Below are 17,976 nucleotides of genomic sequence, written 5' to 3' on the forward strand. Positions count from 1 at the left end.
CCCAGAGAGAGGACTAGAGGAATTGAGTATGGACCACAAAATTTTCACTCTTTCTATTATTATTTGCTTACATTTTGTTTTCCTTCTCAGGTTTTTTTTCTTTCTAGATCTGATTTTTCTAGTGCAGCAAGATAACTGTATAAATATGTATACACATATTGGATTTAACATATATTTTAACATATTTAACATATTGGACAACCTGCCATCTAGGGGAGGGAGTAGGGGAAGAAGGGGAAAATTTGGAATAGAATGTTTTGCAAGGATTAATGTTGAAAAATTACCCATGCATATGTTTTGTAAATAAAAAGCTATTAAAAAAACAAAAGAAAAGAAATATACTGGGTGGGTACAAATATACATTTCATTCAAAAGAGAAATTAAAGAGAAAGGAAAAAGACTGAATTAGAGATAGAGTAGAATAGGGAAGGGTTGTTTTTAAGCAAAACAGAGTTCTTAGTTCTAAACTTAGAGTTCTAAGACTACACAACAATGTTTGTAGCTTTCTAAGATAACAAAGAATCATGGAAATTTGAAAAGCATTGATCAGTTGAAGAATGGTTAAATAAGTCATGATATAAATATGATGGATTTTTTTTTTGTTTTGCATTGTGAAATGATGAAAAGAATATTTTCAGAGAAGGCTGAAAAAAACATACGAACTGGTGCAAAGTAAAATGAGCGTAGCAACAGAGACAGTTTATATAGTTCCAAAAATCTGGTAAGGATAAACAACATTTGAGAACTCTAATCACTGTAATGACCAAGGATCAATAATGGAACATATTCCCCATCTCCTTATAGAGAGGCAAAAGATTTAAAATAAGATATGAAACATGCATATTTTTTGATGTGGTCAGTGTAAAAATTTGTTTTGCTTGTAACTTGTTTGTAACAAGTTTGGGATGCTTTTCATTATTAATTGGCAGGAAAGATTGAGAAAGGAAGGAGAGAAGATAGATTTTTGTTGATTAAAATAACAATAGCTATTTCAAGTTCAAATTGAAAGTATTATTTTCTGTATTTTTTTACCCATTCTCTAATTATTCTGGAAATGTTTAATGTAGGTATAGATGGCAATGACTACCAATTTTCAAGCAGCACAAAGCTGGGATGGATAAATAAGACATTGGATGACAAGATTTTTAAAAGTCCTACAATTTAAAACAATAGATTATATCTTTTTCCAAGTAAATCATAATATAGAGAATTGTAAAATATTTTAATTTGTTTCAAAAAATCATCAATGCAAGAGGGAGATAAATAAGGTATAACTAAATAACTGGCCTTGTGACAAAGATTTGCTTATTTTAATGGACTCCAGGCTCCAAATGAGTCAACAACATGACAAAGTGATTGGAAAAGCTAATGTGACCTTGAACTATATTAATAGAAGTGTAGAGTCCAGAATAGAGAAGGTGATAATCCCACTGTACTCTTCTTTGGTCAGATCATATTTGTAATATTGTGTTTACTTCTAAACATCACATTTTACCAAGGATATTAGCAAGCTGGATAACAACCAGAAGAGAAAACCTAAGACCGAGCAGTTGAAACAGATATTTAACTTAGAGAAAAGAAAACACAGACGAGGCATGATAGCTGTCTTCAAATAGTTGATGAGCTGTCATGTGGAGGAAAGATTAGAATGGTTCTGTTTCCATTTCTCTAAAATATGAAGAAATGAGTAGAAGAATGTCCATCAACTGGAGGACAGCTTTGAATGGAATGGAATACCATCATGTCCTATGAAATGATGTAAGATAAGATTTTGGAGAAACTTTTAGATGTTAAGTATTAATTTACACATAATGAAGGAAACAGAACTAAGAGAACAAGTCATATACTAAGAGCATTGTAAAGATAAACAATTTTGAAAAACTTAAGGCTAATTAATACAGTGACTAATCCCAATTCCAGAGAACTGAGAATAAAGCATGCTACTAAATCTCCCAATGAACTCAAGATACAGAATGAGACATGCATTTTTGAAAATAATCAGTGTAAAGAATTAATTTTGCTTAACTATGACTACTTATTAGCAGAGTTTTCTTTTTTTTAAATGAATGGCTACTAATATTTTTAAAAAGGAATTGTAGAGAAATATATTTGTACTTGATGTAAGGAAGTATTATCTAAAAGCTAAAACTACTCAAAAGTGGAATATATTGCTTAAGGATTTTCCCATAATTCTTAAAAGAAACAAGGTGAAGGAGAAAAGAAGAGAGGCCTTTTTTTATCATTCCACATCCCCTTGTTCAGAACACAAAGTGGTAATCTATTAATTTGTCCATTATGAATGAATATTAGATTATTGATGTTTTATGAGAGTATATATAACAGTTTTTTTAAAGAATTATATCAAAGTAACAAGATATTTATTGAAGAAATATTGATAAGTAATTTGTACAGCTCATGACAGGGATGTTGGTTAATTAAGAAAAGAAAGGGACATTTCTTTTCAAGACAAGACTTTGTTTCTCTCTGACAAGACCTCCTAGATTTCACTTTTCAACTACAATTCTTCCTCCATGTTGCTGCTAAAATACTCTTTCTAAGGCATATTTCCATAGCTCCCTACCACATCTTGCAAAATATTCAAATTCATAAGTTTGATATTTTAAAATCTCCCTAATCTAGCCCTAATTTCACTTTCCAAATATTTTATATGATTCCCTTTCACTGACTATACATCCCAGGCAAACTGAACTACAAGTTATTAGCCAAACTTTGCAAGTCATCTTTTTTCTGTGAGTTTTTACCTCCAAGTCTGGAAGATGTCTTCTTATTTTCAGACTGTGAGATTACCCAGTTAGTAAGTGTCTGAGGCTGGATTTTAATTCTGACTCCAAGACTAATTTACTGAATCACTTATATGCTGCTTTGTGGCTTGCAGAACTAGGGGAAACATGGAAAGTTGTATTAAGAACAATAATATTGTTTAAGGTCAAACATAATGGTCTTCAAAATTGAAAAATTACTAAATTACCTCAGGTACACACCTGAATGTCATCCATTGCAACAACCTAAGTGTTCCACTGAATGGGAATCAAAAGACCAACATTCTATTTGTGATGCTAATTGAATAATGTTTTGAATTTTTACCACCTCCAATTTGGTTATCTAGAAAATGGGGACAAAAAAATTCTTTCTTATTTATGCCATCATGATATTGTGAGGATCAGAAAAGATAAATGAGAAAGAACTTTAGAAATCATAAACAGAAACATAGATGTCAAGTGTTCTTATCATGACTCCATCATCAAACACACCATAAGACTATTTTCCTCATTCTGACTCACCCCAAAAGCAATATAATTGCCAGACTGTGGAAAAGGATTTTATTTTTGTGTTTATCACTGTGTAGTTCCCATTTCCGTTTCATCTTTAGAGTATTTATCTTGATTCTTCAACTTGTTTGCTGAATTTTTATGTTGCTAACTCAGGAATAAAGATTTGTTCATGAACCTTCCACAGCATGCAATTACTCATTGCACAAAATGGAGCTGTTAGTATATTCTTGGGGACATTTTTCTTTTTGAGTATATTGGACTAAAAAAAAAAGAACAACACTAAGAATCTTGCATCTATATTAAACCACAGAAATGATTAACACAGAAAATAAGATCCTTACTGATTTTTAATGTAAGAAAATAAATGAATCAATTATAAGATGAGCATAACTTACTAGGTGCTATGAAATAGGAATAGTCTGAAACTTGAAAGAAACTAAAACAGATTAATAGATATTTCACTTATCCTAGATTCTGTGGTCCCTTCTGCCCAAAATCACAACTCATGAAAGTTGAAAGAATGTGAGAATATGACTGCTTTTATGACAGATTCTTCAACTAGGTAGTTGACTAGAAAATATTTCTATATTTGAATGCTTTTATTATCTCATCATTATCACTACTAGTAATACAAATCACAAAACATTCATACTTCCTCATTTTCTGAGGATCTTATCCATGTTTTCCAATACACCCTTCATAGGACACTTGCACTGTGTTTGGAGGGTCTTTGTATAGATGTCTTGACAGTGCCCAGTGGAGCCTGAACATCATCCATTTCTCAGATTCTAGTCACATGAATTCTTTAAAATTTTTATCACTTTCAGTCATGAAACTGGAATAATATCAGTACAAAAGGAAAATCTTTAAAAAAAATAATAATAACCATATGTGAAGTTATGAGTTAGTCAACTCTTTTGGGGAGAAAAATTGGAATGATACAACAAAAGTTATTAAACTCTTTATAAAATCTTTGACTCATCAATTCTACTACATACATATGATAAGAATAACATATGCTAAAGTCTCTGTCATGTAAACTGGGCTGGTTTTTCTTTAAAATGTAATGAATTAGATCAAAAAGAGAAAACAGAACAATAATAATAAGGACCTGAAAGCTGTGACCAAAAAAAGAATCTTGACACAAATTATAAGAAATAAAGCAAATTGTCCTGATATGATAGAACATGAAGAGAAAGTAGAAGTAGAAAAAAATCTACCAATCACTACCTCAAAGAGATCCTACAAGGAAAACATATAGGAACATTATTGCTAAATTTCAAAAACCCCAGATCAAAGAGAAAATTTTATAAGAAATTTTTTTTAAAATCAAATATGCTAAAGTTACCATTGGAATTTTACAGGATTTATCTGTAGATACAATAAAAGACCATAGGTCCTGGAATATTATATAATAACAATCAAAAGAACTAGGCCTGCAGCCAAAAATAGCATACCTAGCAAAACTAAGTATAACACTGAATGAAAAAAAATGGACATTCAATTAACTTGAAGATTTTCAGGATTTTGTCTCAAACAAACCTGAATTCAATAGAAAATTTGATATATAAGAGCCAACAGTAAAGACTAATTTCAAAGTACAAAGTACTGAACAAGGTGAAAACATAAACCATACAGCTAACTTTGACATTTATAACTAGGTAGCTCAAAAGAAAGATTGGTTCAAAACTGAATATGAGTTAAATCTAAAAAGCAAAATTGTCTAGGAAAAGGTAAAAATAGCTATTATGCTATTCAAATGAGGTACAAAGGAAGAAATAGCGGCATTAGGTGGGGGAGGAGAACGGGCAGTTCTGAAAACCTACTCACATCTAGAATGGGTTACATAGGGAACAATACTTGGGGAGGCAAAGGGAGGGAATGTGAATGTGTGTACCATGAAGGGTGTAGCACCCTCCAAAATCTACAAAGAAATAAGGGGAAAGGGAATAGGATACAATAGAGTGTGTAGATTAATGCGAGTGGGATAAAGTATGCATATTAATGGAGAAGAGATAAAAAGGGAGGGAAAGGTTGGCACAGGAAAAGGTAGGATAGGAAAGGATCTTTAGAATAATGGGAGTTAAATAAGGTATATAGATTAACAGAATTATAATAAAGAGTGAAGGGAGAAGGTAAGACTGGGATCCACAGATAGAGGAAGATTAAGTAATAACAAGACAAGTTAAGGTGTAGAACTAAAGTAGAAGACTTAGCAGGAATAAGGAATATAGGACATACACAAACACAACAACAAGGATCAGGAGTAGAGTTTATTAGAAGGAAAAAAATAGGCCTAGTAATTACTGATCTCATACAAAGACAAACTTAAAGATTCAATCAAGAAAGAAATCTATATTATATGTCAGCCAATATTAGTATTGTTTTAAACGCTTATCTATATATGTATAAATGCGTATGTATATACATTTGTGAGTGCATGTATATGTGTATATGTATATATGTATGTATGTATAGCTATATATATGTGGGAAGGGTAGGTGTGAATATATATGTGTACATATATATTTGAATAAATATATGTGTGTGTGTGTGTGTGTGTGTGTGTGTGTGTGTGTGTGTGTGCTTAACTGTTATCTGCTTTGGGAGGTGGAGGAGATGGAAGGGGAAAAAAGGGATCAAAAGAATAACTTACACTGAAACAAAAAATAAAAAAGAATCATAACGAATATATTGTCTTCTATTATTATATATGCTTTCTTGAAATGAACATTTATTGTTACATTTTTTGAATTCTCCCTAATATTCTGCTGGGCACATGACAATTTTTTTAAATTTTATTTTCCTTTTACTATCTTGTTCTTTCTTATTTTTTATTTAGTTTTAAATAAATTTTAAAAATAAAATAAAATGTAATGAAACTGGTTTTCAAATTTAACTGGGCTAGGGGGCTATGCCTCAAGCTTCTGACATAATTTTTTGGTAGTCTAAGTATAATCAGAAGAAATCAGGAACTAACAGCATGAGCTGCCAAAATAAAGGCAGGGAAGCTGTGATCAAGTAAATCAACACTGCATCCTCGTTGAAGATCCTTCCTTTGTTATGACTAAGTAAACTTTCTTTCATTAACTATCCAGGTATTTCACTTCATTCCAGTACTGAACTAAACTATTGGAGCAGCCTGAATCAGGTCGCGCTACAGTGGGGTATATAAGCCATAAAATCCAGCAAAGTCAAAGGCAGAAAAACTCCATTTATACAAATATTTCAATATAACATTTCCAAGTAATATTTTAAATAATTTTGAATATAATATTAAAATATTATTCTGATATTAAAAAACTTTTTGGTGCGTAGGAAGGAAGTAGACACTGATTAATTTGGAGGCATGCTAAACAAAACATGTTTTATGAATATACTGAACTTTAGTAAGAAACTATGAATATGAAAAATTGGGAAGCATCTATGTGAACTAATTCTGAGTAAATTGAGCAGATCTAGCACAATCTGCACAATAATTACAAAGATGTAAATAAAAATTACATTGAAAGGACCAATTTTGGGGAAAAGATAATGAAATGCATTTCCTTCCTGACAAATCAGTGATTCATTACAGAAGTGAAAGGCTATGTTGAGAGATGTGAATATTGTGCTATTTTTGCTAAACTGCTTTTTCTACATTACAAGGGAGACTGCAATTGAGAAATAGTATTTCAACAAGGGAAAGTCATATAAAAAACAAAAAGATTTAATAAAAGTTTAAAATAAACACAAATAAATAAAAGAGAGGCAGTAATACTCAGAAGAGGAAGATAATCTCATTCACAGCTTTGCCTAGGGCTAGTCTTATTCCATAGAAGATTCTCCCAGTTCATAAAGAGTCTCTCCACATTCTGAACTGCTACCTATTGACAACACATTAACAGACTGGTGGGATACTAGATAAAGAGTTTTAAATAGGCAACTTTGGGGGCATCATTTTTTTCTATCAAAGTCAACAGATTCAACTCAATAAATAAGCATAAGCACCTGCTATAATGTTTTCTCCTATGTTGGAGAGGTATAGATATGACTAATCTACCTTCAAGGACAAATATACTAATAGCTGCAGAATATCTTAACTACAAGAAAAAATAAAGTGTTGGAGAGAAAAGGAAAATTGCACACATTCCTATGATAGGAAGTAGCATTTAAAGCTCAATTATGAAGGATAGATAGAATCTTAACCTCTAAAAGTGAAAAGGAGTCATTCCAGCTGGAAAGAATAACAGGATAAAAGGCACAAAGACAACAAAATGAGTTAGTGCTTTATACAAAAGTGTTCATTAAAACTGAGAAATAGTTACTTACATTTGCAAGTACCAGCAATGTTGTGAAATATTAATATGCTGTTTGTGTAGCCGTGAATTGATCTAATCAGCTTTAAAAGTAATATTTAATTGTGTGCAGAAAAGATGAGCAAAATATCCCCCTTCACCAAGATATTTCACTGATAGGTATATAGCCCAAAGGAGTCAGTAACTAAAAAAGAAATATCCTCCATACAGAAAAATATATAGATCAATACTATTTATATTCCAAAAAACTGGAAACAGAAAAGCTATGTCAATTGAGGAATAATTAAATAAGTTTGGGACATCCAAATAATGCTCTGCTAAAAACAACAAATATGATAAATATAAAGAACATGAAAAAAGTTACACAAACTGATATAAAGTAAAACAAGCCATAAAAACAATATACACAGAATTGTGTGAGATCTCTGTTCTTCTCTTAATCTCTAAGCCACTTAGAGTCATCCCCCACTCCTTCCATTTTCCCACCTAGTTTTTGATAATGCTGTGGCCTTTCTCTTTGTCAAAGCCAAACCACTTTCATATAATTTTAATCTGATCTCTTCCCATCTTTTCCAGAACATTAAAATCTCAGTCATCCTGGGTCTCTATCAACTTCCTCCCTTTTTATTGGTTTCTTTCCTACTGCATGCAATAAAAATATGGCCAAGTCTCTCCCATCAAAAAAGGAAAAGAAAAAGATCAAATCTTAGTAGATCCCACTAGTCTTTCAAGCTATTGTCTTACATCTCCCCTACTTGTTTCAGCCAACTTTTAGAAAAATCTATCTAGATCCACTCTTCACACATTCTCCCTTCTCACTTCCCAGTCTTTTACAATCTGGTATACTTCATCATCAGTCTTTTTGAACTTTGATTGGCCACTGCAATGATTTCTTAACTGCCAAATCTAATGGTCTTTTTTTCAAACTATTTTGGATTTGATACTGTTAGCCACCTTCTGCTCCTCTCTAAACCTCTGAACTTTTGTGACACTACTCTCTGCTTTCTCCTTGTTACTTCTGAGTGTCCTTTGCTAGTTTATCATTTATACTGTGCCCCCTAACAGTTGCTGTTACCAAAGAGTGTCTATTTCCTTATTCTCTATGTCTTTGTCTGTCTGTCTACTCCTTTGTCTTTGTTTTTAAATTTTCTGTCTTTCTCTGTGCATCTGCCTCTGTCTCTATCTCTGTCTTTCTATTTCTATCTCTCTGCCTCTATTTCTCCATCTCCCTCTCCCTCCCCCCTTCTCTCTTTTTCTCTCTGTTACCCCCTACCTTTTTTTCCTTGAACCATCCCTTTTCTTTTCTCAGGTCCATCATAGAGCTCCTTCCATCAGCAATCATGGGTTTAATACTCATTCCTATGCCAGTGACTTAAAAATCTATTGAGAATAGAGCAATACTCAGCCCCAGCACATTTTTACATTGAAAATCAATGGCCCCCAAAACATCTTAAAATCAACATGTCCATGCAGGGCTGGTTTAATATTAGGAAAACTATTATAATTGACCATATTAATAATCAAATTAATAAGAACCATATGATCATCTCAATAGATGCAGAAAAAACATTTGATAAAATCCAATGTCCATTCCTACTAAAAACACTTGAGAGTATAGGAATAAATGGACTATTCCTTAAAATAGTCAGGAGCATATATTGAAAACCATCAGTAAGTATCATATGTAATAGGGATAAACTGGAACCTTTTCCAGTAAGAAAAGGAGTGAAACAAGGTTGCCCATTATCATCATTACTATTTAATATTGTATAGAAATGCTAGCCTCTGCAGTAAGAGCCGAGAAAGAGATTAAAGGAATTAGAGTAGGTAATGAGGAAACCAAACTATCACTCTTTGCAGATGATATGATGGTATGCTTAGAGAACCCCAGAGATTCTAATAAGAAGGTATTAGAAATAATCCACAACTTTAGCAAAGTTGCAGGATACAAAATAAATCCACATAAATCCTAAGTATTTTTATACATCACCAACAAAATCCAACAGCAAGAAATACAAAGAGAAATTCCATTCAAAATAACTATTGATAGTATAAAATATTTGGGAATCTATCTACCAAAGGAAAGTCAGAAATTATATGAACAAAATTACAAAACACTTGCCACAAAAATAAAGTCAGATTTAAATAATTGGAAAGACATTAAGTGCTCTTGGATAGGCTGAGCAAATATAATAAAGATGACAATACTCCCTAAACTAATCTATTTATTTAGTGCTATACCAATCAGACTTCCAAGAAATTATTTTAATGACCTAAAAAAAATAACAACAAATTTAACAACCCAAAAAACACCATTTGGTATTAGCTAAAAAATAGACTAGTTGATCAGTGGCATAGGTTAGGTTCACAGGACAAAATAAGAAACAACTGTAGCAATCTAGTATTTGACAAATCCAAAGATTCCAACTTTTGGGATAAGAATTCATTATTTGACAAAAACTGCTGGGAAAACTGGATGTTAGTATGGCAGAAATTAGGCATGGACCCACACTTAACACCACATACCAAGATAAGATCAAAATGGATCCATGATTTAGGCATAAAGAACGAGATCATAAATAAATTAGAACATAGGATAGTTTATCTCTCAGACTTGTGGAGGAGGAAGGAATTTGTGAACAAAGGAGAACTAGAGATCATTATTGATCACAAAATAGAAAAATTTGATTACATCAAATTGAAAAGCTTTTGTACAAACAAAACTAATGCAAACAAGATTAGAAGGGAAGTAACAAACTGGGAAAATATTTTTACAGTTAAAGGTTCTGATAAAGGCCTCATTTCCAAAATATATAGAGAACTGACTAATTTGTTAGAAATCAAGCCATTCTCCAATTGATAAATGGTCAAAGGAATAGACAATTTTCAGATGATGAAATTGAAACTATTTCCACTCATATGAAAGAGCTTCCAAATCACTACTGATCAGAGAAATGCAAATTAAGACAACTACACTACACTACACTACACATCCGTCAGATTGACTAAGATGACAGGAAAAAATAATGATGAATGTTGGAGGGGCTGTGGGAAAACTGGGACACTGATGCATTGTTGGTGGAGTTGTGAAACAATCCAACCATTCTGGAGAGCAATCTGGAATTATGCCCAAAAAGTTATCAAACTATGCATACCCTTTGATCCAGGAGTGCTACTACTGGGATTATATCCCAAAGAAATACTAAAGAAGGGAAATGTTAGGGTTTTTTACTCTCCCTAACTAATGCTAATCGGTCCTTATTCCTAGGCCTATTAGAGAAAAACTGGCAAATATAATATCATCAGTCTTATCTCTGTTTTGAGGTCCTCAGAATCCTCCAACTATTATCTCATAGAAAGCAGTTGAAGCATAACAGAGCACCCGAGGACTTTAAATGAAGAACCTTAAACTTTATTCCTGTAAATCACATCTACTCTATGACTTCCTGCACATACCTTAGTAGTGACCTCCCAGTCCAGTCTCCAGGTGGTAAGAGAGGGAGAAAAAGAAAAAGAAAAAAAGGGGAGAGCTCTTCTTGTCCAGAGCTTAAATAGGGTCAATGAGGTCACAGACACAAGCCAATTACCGATGTAGTTTACATCCCAAACGACCCAGACTTCAGAGCGAGATCTAGGTTCCCGCCATGGGTGGAGGTCCCACCCAAGAAAGAAGTCCTTAAGTACTCAACTCTTAAGTACATACAGGGATAAAGACCATTGGTCCACTTACATCTCAATTGCCCTTGCCTGACTTTTCTATGGACCCTTACAGGGAAAGGGACCTGTATGTGCCAAAATGTTTGTGGCAGCCCTTTTTGTAGTGGCTAGAAACTGGAAAATGAATGGATGTCCATCAATTGGAGAATGGTTGGATAAATTATGGCATATGAATGTTATGGAATATTATTGCTCTGTAAAAAATGACCAGCAGGATGAATACAGAGAGGCTTGGAGAGACTTACATGAACTGATGTTAAGTGAAATGAGCAGAATCAGGAGATCATTATACACTTCAACAATGATACTGTATGAAGATGTGTTCTGATGGAAGTAGATATCTTCAACAAAGAGAAGATCTAATTCAGTTCCAATTGATGTACAGACTCAGCTACACCCAGAGAAGGAAGGCTGGGAAATGAATGTAAACTGTTTGCACTTTTGTTTTTCTTCCCAGGTTATTTCTACCTTCTGAATCCAATTCTTCCTGTACAACAAGAAATTCAGTTCTACACACATATATTGTATCTAGGATATACTATCACACATTTAACATATATGAGACTGCCTGTCATCTAGGGGAGGGAGTGGAGGGAAAGAGGGAAAATTCAGAATAGATGTGAATGTAAGGGACAATGTTGTAAAAAAAATTACCTATGCCTATGTACTGTCAAAAAAAAAGTTATAATTATAAAATTAATAACTGAAATCAATATGTCCAAAATGTAACTCGTTTTATCTCCCCAAAGTCCTTCTTCTTCCAAAAATACAAATGTGTGTGTGTGTATGTGTGTGTGTGTGTGTGTGTGTGTACAGAGAGAGGTGTTTTTATGTATGTGTTATTCCACTATTCCAGATTGTTCTCCAAAATTGTTGGATCACATCTGTACCCAGAGTGTGAATCACAACATAATATTTTCATTTTTTGTTGTTGTTTGCTTGCATTTTGTTTTCTTTCTCATTTTTTTCTTTTTTGATTTGATTTTTCTTGTGCAGCATGATAATTGTGGAAATATGTATAGAAGAATTGCACATGTTAACATATATTATATTACTTGCCATCTAAAGGAGGGGTGGAGGAAAGGGAGGGGAAAAAATTTTGGAACACAAGGTTTTGCAAGAGTGAATGTTGAAAATTATCTACGTATATGTTTTGAAAATAAAAAGCTTTAATAATAAAAAATTTTAAAAGAAACCTTAAAAATTGTTAAATCAGTAATTCCATCAATAATGAATTAGTGTCTCAATTTTTCCATTTCCCCTCCAATATTTGTTGCTTTTCTCTCCAATAATTTTAGCCAATGTGGGAAGTAAAAAATAATGTCTTGAGGATATTTTAAATTTCATTTCTCTAATCAATGGTGATTTAGATATTTTTATATTACTATAAATTGTTTTGAGCTCTTCATTGGAAAATTAACTGCTGATAGCCTTTGACCATTTAACAATTGGGGAATAGCTCCTATCCAATCAGTTTCCAAGTCTTGCTGTTCTACCTCCACAATCTCCCAAGCATGTATCCTCTTCTCTCTACTCACATAGCTATCATTTTAATTTGGGAGGCCTTCATCAATTCCCACCTATTTTATTTTAATGATCTTCTATTTGATCTCATTGATTCAAATTTCTTTTTACTTTCATCCATCCTCCACACTCTTGCCCAAATGATTTTACTTAAGTGCAAATCATGTTATGCCCCCCCTTCAATCAATTTCAGTAGTTCCATAATGCTTATAAGATCATATCTCCTATTCAAGTTTTAAAGGTCTTCACAATTTTGTACCAACCTTCCTTTTGGGCTTCACTGTCAATTACTCCCTTTCTTGAACCTTGTGATCTCATCAAACTGGTCTTCTCTTTCTATCTCACTATATCTAACATTTCCATGACTTTTTACTGAATGGCACCCCTTCAATAGAATATATTTTCTGTTTACCTCTACCACAAAGAGTACCTCTCTTCTTTCTAGACATAGTTCAGGTATCATATTCTTCATAGAGGTTTTTCCCTTCTCCAAAATTGACAATGCCCTCTTTCTTAAGCTACCTTGTATTTTAAACTTTGCATTTAATCTGTTTATATTTATTTTCTATATTCTTATGCATAAAAGTTATTGCTTCCCCATTCTAATGGGGACTTGACTATGTTGATTAATTCATTAATTATATTTATATTCTCAGCACCTAATATACTGTCTGGCATACAGCAGGCACATAATAAATACTTGTAGACTAATTGACTGAGTGAGTAAATGAATTAATAAATGATAACAATAACATAACTGAGAACAATAGAAAAAAGCAAATTGAAGTCTGGGAAATTATAATGTCCAATTTGGCCCCAAAGAAAAATTTGAGAAAGCACCTCCCCACTTTTTTGCAGAAAGAGTAGATTATGCATATATCAGATTTGGGTTTTTTTTAATGTATTTGATTGAAATGACTTGGCCTTTGGTCCTTTAATCAATTAAGTCCCAAGGATGATATCAATATCTTCTATTTTATTTTTTTTCCCTGAGGCTGGGGTTAAGTGACTTGCCCAGGGTCACACAGCTAGGAAGTGTTAAGTGTCTAAGACCACATTTGAACTTGGGTCCTCCTGAATTCAAGGCTGGCGCTCTATCCACTGTGCCACCTAGCTGCCCCTCAATATCTTTTAGGGAAAAACTAGACTAACTTGAAGAGAAGAACATGTTAGTTTACATAACCACCCATCCTTCCACTTCTGTAGTAGTGCTATAAAAATAATAGAAAGGGAGGGCAGAATATGGCAAAATTCACATAGGTTTTAGAATGTCTATAAACCTTAACTTGATTATTATCCACTATTCTTAATGTGAGTTTATATACTACTGGAAAAAATTAATTGGATAAATCTAGATATTCCCATTATAAATTAAATGAGAAAAAAAGAAAGAAGTTTCATTTAATGAAAGGACAGTTCATAAGTCATCTTTGAAGAAGCAAATAAAAGAGAGAAATCTGAGCAAATAAAGAGAAAGGCAATATGGTACTGTTGGAAGAATGCCAGATAGGGAGTCAAAAGACCTAATTTTAAAACTTTCTTCTATCAATCACTTGCTAGATGTATGATTTAGGGCAAGTTTCTTAACCTCATTGGGCCTCCATTTTCACATCTGAAAAAACAAGGAAGTAGGATTCAGTAGTTTCTAAGTTTGCTTCCAGCTCAGATTCTGTAATTCATGTACTGATCTTTGATGGCTCAAGGTGCTTTCTTCAGAATTGCTTTTCTTATATGCTTAAAGGCAAAAAGAAATGTAATTTCATTAAACATTTAATAATCTCATATTACCATATTTATGATATATACTTGGGAAAAAACTACTATGAAAAAAGTATTTTTAAAAATATATTCACCATAGATGGATAATTTTAAAATGTATTACTTTACAAAAAATGGAAGCAATTTTTGCAGCCAGTATTTCTCATATTTGTCAAATATATAGAGAACTGAATCAAATGTTTAAGAATTCAACTCATTCCTCAATTAATAAATTATCAAAGAATGTAAACAAGCAGTTTTCAGATGAAGAATTTAAAGCTATCTATAATCATATGGGAGGAGGGGATTGCTCTGAACTCAGTAATTCATTCGAGAAATGCAAATTAAAACAATTCATAACTTTAAGATTGGCCTATATAAAAAGGGAAATAATAAATCTGGAAAATATGGGAAAACAGGGACATTAATGCATTAATGGTGGAGCTCTGAGCTGATCCAACCATTCTGGAGAGTGCTCAAGGGGCTATGTGCACACAATTTGATCCAGCAATACCACTGCTAGATCTTTATCCCAAAGAAATCATGAAAAGGGGGAAAGAATTCACATATATAAAAATATTGATAGAAATTTTTGTGGCAAAGAATTGCAAATTGAGGTGATATTCATCAACTGGGAAATGACTGAATAAGTTGTGGTATATGAATGGGATACTGTTGTGCCATGAGAAATGATGAACAAGCATATTTTGGAAAAACCTAGAAAGACTTATATGAACTGATACTGAGTGAAGTGAGCAGAATGAAAGAGCAATAACAGCAACAATGTGTGATGATCAACTATGATAGCCTTAGCTCTTCTCAGTAATACAATCATCCAAAACAATTCTAAAAGATTCATGAAAGAAAATGCTATCCACATCCAGAAAAAAGAATTATGGAATCTGAATGTAGACTGAAGCACACTATTTTTCACCCTTTTTTGTTTTTTGTCTTTTTCTTTCTAATAATTTTCATTTTTGATCTGAATCTTCTTTCACAGCATAACTAATATACATGCCTGTATATGTATAATCTACATTAGATTGTTTGCTATCTTGAGGAGTGGGGAGGAAAAGAAGAGAGAAAAATAGGAATTCAAAAATCTTATTAAAGTAAATGTTGAAAGCTGTCTTTATGTGTAATTGGAAAAAATAAAATGTCATTGATTGGAAACAAAAATAAATAAATAAAATGTTGAAAATGTATTGCTTTATATAGGATTTCTCTGTCTTATTTGAGTGTGTGTATATATATATATATATATATATATATATATATATATATATATATATATATATACATACATACATACACGGATACATATCTTGAAAAATGTTATTTTAAGCTACTATTTTTGAAATAGTCTGAACTAAAAGAAATCATTTTTAAATGCATATCAATGACTTACATTAAGCTTCATGGCTTTAAACTCATTTTTCAATTCATTTAAACTTTTTTAAACTTAAACAATTTACCACTCTCAATTCACCTCTCTCAGTTCATTCAAAATTCACCACTCTCAAGAGTATTAATTAGATCTTTTGTTACTTCCATAGAGAAAATGGTGAAGATGGATTGATGAAAATAAATTAGTGAATCTCAGCCAGTTTGGAAAATCCAGTTCCTATTTTGGAGTAGTTAAAAACAACTTAATGGGAAAATATTGATTCTCCCCCAAACTTTACCTTCCCCTTACCCCCAAGTCACCTAACAACTATATATCTCACCCTTATTCCTTTCCACTAATTTTTTTCCCTTTTGTAAGCAGAAGAAATGTCTGGATTACAGCCTTCTAATGAAATTACTTTGGGAGAGGCCTGGAAATAGTGTGCTTTTCCAGTTTCCCAAAGGCACCTCTTGAATAAGAACTATACTTCAGTTTAATTATATAATTCCCTATAATGGAGGAATCTGTTTGAAACAATGTATTAAATGGGATACAGAAGGCCAGATTTAAAAGGGAGAAAGAGAAAGCATACACACAAAAAAAGAGAGGGGTAGTGGAAAGAAAGCTTTTTTTTGGTTTTTCCCCAAGAAATAAAAATGCTCTTCATTAAAAACAAGTTATACAAAATTTTCGGATTCATTGTTATTTACTCTATTATAAATCTGTGAATTTGAAAAACTCACCAAGGAAATGTAAAAATAAGGTGAATAGAGGCAGAGACAAAGTTTGGAAACTTGTAATTGTTCCTAAAGTATGTAATTGTGTTTTTTTTTCTTTTAAGAAATATTAGTATTTTTAGGTCATTAGCATCTTAAAATTGGACTTTGAGAAATTTAAAAGAAATGCAGCAGTGATACAAAACATAGAGAACATTTACAAATTATAAGAATTATTCCAGTCTCACAGATGACTTAAATCCAAAATTTTCACTATTCTCTCAAGAAAGAACAAAATCTATATATGTTCATAACAGGAGATGATTCCTTGTTGACAGATGAAAAGAATGATAAATGTATAATTTCTGAATTTAAAAAATAGTCAGCTTTGTAAATTATAATGCTTAACTAGGATATTGTTAATTTCAATTTTCCCAAGTATTATTTTCTGAAAAAGTGAAATGTTTTCAATATTGAACAACTTATTGTGCATTCAGAAATGGAAAGGGCAAATAAACTGATGGATTAAATGATAAATGACAAACAGATTGAACAAATGGACAAATATGATGAGGACAATAACGATGAACCTGTGATTTCACCCACAAAGGAGCCTCCAGGTGAAGTATTCCTTCTATCATTGAAAAATGGAAACTGTTCTATCTCTTATATTTAGAGAACTATTTTGGGATATTGAGAGGTTAAGTGACTTGTTCAACGTCACATAAACAATAAGAAAAGAATTTGAACTCAATTGTTACTGACTTCCAGGTCAGTTCTTCATTTACTAAGTTCTCTATCCATTCTATTACAATGTCACTCATAGGCATAAGTAAATACAAATTGAAACTGAATAGAGATTTTTAAAAATAGTATATAGAGAAATCACATGTCTACTGAGAGACACTATGGACTGGGAAGCATTTGATTCTGTTCTAAATCCAGCTCTGTTATGGTAAAGATAGATGATCTGGGATAGGTCTTATCTCTCTGTTCCTAAGTTTCCATCTGATAAATGAGGATGACAATATTTCTATAGGGATTTTTTTTCTGAAGGTGAAAGAAAGATGAAATATTTTAAAGTCCTTGGAAGAAGTGTGACTGGTTCATTGAATAGTACTGTTTTGTTATTATTTGTACTTTTTACCTTTTAATAAACTGTATGACATAACAATTTTCCTCAGCAATTAGAACTGAATCAATAGACAAATGTACTGTATATATGTTCATTTATAAAGAATCAGATTTCATTACCAAGGAGCTTATGAACTCTCCTTTTCTTA

Source organism: Sminthopsis crassicaudata, chromosome 6 (assembly GCF_048593235.1).
Source record: "Sminthopsis crassicaudata isolate SCR6 chromosome 6, ASM4859323v1, whole genome shotgun sequence".
Lineage (NCBI taxonomy): Eukaryota > Metazoa > Chordata > Mammalia > Dasyuromorphia > Dasyuridae > Sminthopsis > Sminthopsis crassicaudata.